Source organism: Dendrobates tinctorius, unplaced genomic scaffold (genome assembly GCF_039654945.1).
Source record: "Dendrobates tinctorius isolate UK_male_01 unplaced genomic scaffold, ASM3965494v1 ptg000228l, whole genome shotgun sequence".
Lineage (NCBI taxonomy): Eukaryota > Metazoa > Chordata > Amphibia > Anura > Dendrobatidae > Dendrobates > Dendrobates tinctorius.
Window position 1 is genome coordinate 1,266,348 of NW_027361895.1, and position 4,758 is coordinate 1,271,105.

Here is a 4,758-nt window from a genome sequence, read left to right on the forward strand (position 1 = left end):
CTGCATAACTTCACCAGGATACATGATTGTTCCTCCTCTGATGGTGTTGTGCGTAGGCCGGACAATGTGCGCAGGGTGAGACCACCTATCAACCCTCAATGTAGACCGCTCTCTGGCCTCAAAGTGCGTGATATTTTCACGAATTACTTTATCTCACCTGAGGGGGCAACTTCTTGGCAAGAGCATGCTGTGTCTATGTTCTAATTTGTTTCTTTAAGTGTGTCTAAATATATATTACGCAAGACTTTATGATTCTATGAGTGTTTCATTGCATTGGTTGGTGTCTGTTAGAATGTTGTGAGGGATTGTGAAAAATCACACAGAGACGTTAACTAGAGTAGACAAATTTTTAGTTTTGCCTTTTTTTTGGGTTTGCTTAAAGGCAAACATAATATTGCCATAACACAAATTTGGCAATGGCCAAAATGACCCTTTGTGCCTTCTTTAACTTGGTGTGAAATTAACATTACATAACAAAACAGCAACAAACATTAGGCAATAACAACATTGCTGCATGCCTAGATTAACCTAGATTTGGCAACAATAGGTGAGCTCCATCACCAAAATAAAGGCAACAAGATAACACTCACATTTCCTCATAATGTTATCCAATCATAGAAAGATTCCACCATGACAGGCAAGGCTACCTCACATCTTTCACACAGATATTACCTGTCTGAAGAACAGACAATATTTAGGCATGCTATACTGGAAAGGATGAAAATACAAAACTCACTTGTTAAGACATAGAGAGAGTGTGATATTCTGAAGGCTGGTCGCCTAGAATTTTTTTACTAGAGATTGATAACAAAAAAGGTGACTACTTAACTAAGGCGAGCACGCCTTTCCTAGGCGTTAGCAAGTGAGTACTGTATTTTCATCCTTTCATTTTACAGTATAGCGCATTTAAATATTCTCTTTTCTACACACATGTAATATCTGTGTGAAAGGCGTGAGGTAGCGTTGCCTGTCATGATGGATTGTTTCATATGTTTGGAAAACATTGTTTAAAAATGTGAATGTTAAATTATGTTCTAAATGTTGGTGAAGGAGAACACCTGTTTTTTGTTTTAGATTAGGAGCACCAGTTACATCTCACTGGACATCTCCAACCATCAGAATCATAACTTCTCATATGTTGGGGAAGGGGAACGTGGATGAACAGCCTGTGGGTGCTGCTGGACATTGTGGCCAACATCGCCCTGTGTGGGGCCATACTGTTGCCCATGATGCTGTAATTGTCCAGCCTCCTGGGCCTGTTGGGGATACTGGCCAGAGTAATGATGATGGTGAGGGTCTTCTTGTTGGCTCTGGTAGGCCCGTGGCTCATACCCACCAAGATAGCCAGATCGTCCCCAACCAGGTTGGGACCAGCCTCCAACACTGGGTGGGTACAAGTGGCCATATTGGTGGTGTTGGCTTGAGGAAGACATTTGGGGCTGCGGAATAGAAGGATGGGTAGGGGGAGGAAGGGCTTGGAAGGGCTTGCATCAAGCAGGATCTGAATACATCCCCTAATACGGAGCCTGACCTCACGGGTAAGGGCACGGAGATAAAGGGTGAGGCTACGTGCATAGGCCTCCTCACCATCATCTGTAGTTACTCTGGACAAATAATTCAGCACCCCTGTGTCCACATTGGTCCTGCTCTCTTGAATAGTGACCTGGCGCCTTCTTTTTGTTCGCCGTGATGCTAGAGCAGCCTGTGGGGAGGACCTGATCGGGGCAGTTGGGCTGCTGCTCAAGTTGCCCGGCTCTTCCAGGATGGGTCAGGTGGCAGCAGCAGACCGTCCTGGTGGTGTGGTGTGTAGGCCAGCCATTGTGTGGTCTTGTGATGTCTCATCTTCAGCCATCCTTCTTGTAGGGGGAGAAGATGAGCCAGCCACCTCATCCCCTACAGGATCTATAATGGGCTCCGCCTCTGAGGCCGTTACTCGATCCGTAAGGTTGGATTGAGTTCTGTTATGAAATAGAACAGAGGCAAAAATACATCAATATTTTTGTCCCTGTAAAGTATTTGTGCAATGTATTTGTGTCATGTGGTGTGAGGTATGTACTTACGGTCTCAGATCCAGAATTGGGGCGAGGAAGTACAGCCGGTCATAGTAGATATATTTTCTTTTCACATGTCCAGCATCCCCACTCCTGGACCGCTGCTGGCGTTCCCGGCAGTACTGGTCCCAGATGCTTCTCCACCGTTTCATCACATCTTCCACTGCAATGTGACAGGAAAGATTGTCAAAATCACATATTTGAGAGGTCACATTTTCTAACAGTAGTCTAGGCATGGGGCCTTCTGGGGTGTGCGTTCTACCCATGGTGGCATATGTAATTGGGCCGATACACAGGGTCTCATTAGCTCCACTGAAACTAATTTTATTGGCTAGGAGGATGAGGAGCTTGTGGCCTAACCCCTAATTATGGCTGTGTGAAGCCACGTGTCACATCCAAATGTAACGGCCTCATGAGGCTAATAAAAGTACATGCACAGGAAGGGGGGTGCTGATTCTAGATTCGTTTTTTTGCGCGCGCTAAGGTTAATGATGTTTTTATGGTTGCACTTACAAATTTTATGCTGCTCATCACGTGGTCTGTCACCAAAGTCATGGTACATCTGGCGACAGATGCGCCTCCATGACGCCTCCTTTCTTGTGCGGTTAGCATAGTTTGCATCGCGTGGGTCCCATATTTCGGGACGCTCCTGCACCAGGACAATGAGCATCTCCACATTAATGTATGTGGACGCCATGCTGCTGCTGTACTCCGTGGAGGCGTACTTCCTGGATGTCTGGAGCCGTTTTTTAGCTCATTTGCATGTCTAGGCTTCCTGATGATGGATTGGCCCATTTCCTGTCACCAGCCAAAAGACCTGCGTATTGCTCGCAGGTCACACGTGTGTTCCATGTGTAATCCGTATTTTTTGCGCACCCATTGACTTGCATTGGCGTACTACGGGCGTAGTACGCTGACAATCGCAGCATGCTGCGAGTGGCACGGAGTGCAGGATACGGATGAGAAATATACGCCTGGTGCGAGTGACCCCATAGAAAATCATTTGTCCGTGTCTAATGCGTGCTTTTTGCACCTCTCACTCTCCCGTATTCCTCGCCAGTGTGACTCCGGCCTTAGAGTGATCAATGAGTGGAACAGGCTGACACGAGAGGTGGTGAGTTCTCCTTCAATAGAAGTCTTCAAACAGAGGCTGGACAGACATCTGTCAAAGATGGTTTAGTGAATCCTGCATTGAGCAGGGGGTTAGACACAAGGACCCTGGAGGTCGCTTCCAACTCTAACATTCTAGGATTCTATGATTCTACTAGAGTCAGGGAATAAGGCAGAGACCATGTACCAAATTTCCACAATTTCTCATTTTAGGTTACGGCATTGATATCCTGAAATCTTTACTGACCAACATGGAATGACACGTCACTCAGAAAGAGGAGCACTAAAACTTTTAATTTTTGGACAGTACAACTTTTTTTCACCATGACCAATTTTTATTTTTTACTTTCATTGCCAAAGACGATGGCATTCTGGGTCCACAGAACGATCAGGTCAGTATGACTGTCTAACAATCTATTAAATTGACCATCGATCAGTTTCTTTGTATCTTTGATTCGACGTCAGGGTTCATCCAGTCTAAATACACCCTGAGATCTGGAATCTGATTGCTTGCCGCACTTCCAATTTTTGCACCACTTTCTTTTCTCCAATCCATCGGCCATGACAGTGATCTGTGACGGCTGGAATGGTAGAGGGAGTACCGGATCTTACCTTACGGCATCCACAGCTCTCCATTTGATTTCTTGGGCCGGATAGCTGAGTGGTGAGGCGAGTGTAAGGATTTTTTTCTAACATCTTACATTTATTATGCTATGAGTTTAGGATAGACCAGGGGTGAACCTAGCCTCTCTGCTGCCTGAGAGACGCCCCCCACACACACAAAGTAAATTCTCATATCTATCATGTAAAACTGAGTACAGTAGTGGACATTTTGATTTAGATGAATAGAAAAAAAAAGGTGTCCAAACACAAGGATGTCAGCGACATCACACGCACATAGAAGAACAACACAGAAGTATCCAGAACAAGGGTCACTAATGACAATGGTAGGCCTGGCACATGGCCAGACTGGGACAAAAAAGCAGCCCTGCCACAAAATCCCACCAGCCCACAAACTATAACAATCCTCACCCCGATCAGTGAATTTTTGCTATACTTTGTCGTCCCCTCATCACTCTCTTTAAGGAGCTCACACGTATCACACACACAGCTCACACGTATCGCACACACCGCTCACACGTATCACACACACCGCTCACACGTATCACACACACAGCTCACACACATCACACACACAGCTCACACACATCACACACACCGCTCACACGTATCACACACACACCGCTCACACGTATCACACACACACAGCTCACACGTATCACACACACAGCTCACACGTATCACACACACACCGCTCACACGTATCACACACACACAGCTCACACGTATCACACACACAGCTCACACGTATCACACACACAGCTCACACACATCACACACACACACAGCTCACACGTATCACACACACAGCTCACAAGTATCACACACACACAGCTCACACGTATCACACACACACCGCTCACACGTATCACACACACACACAGCTCACACGTATCACACACAGCTCACACGTATCACACACACAGCTCACACACATCACACACACACAGCTCACACGTATCACACACACAGCTCA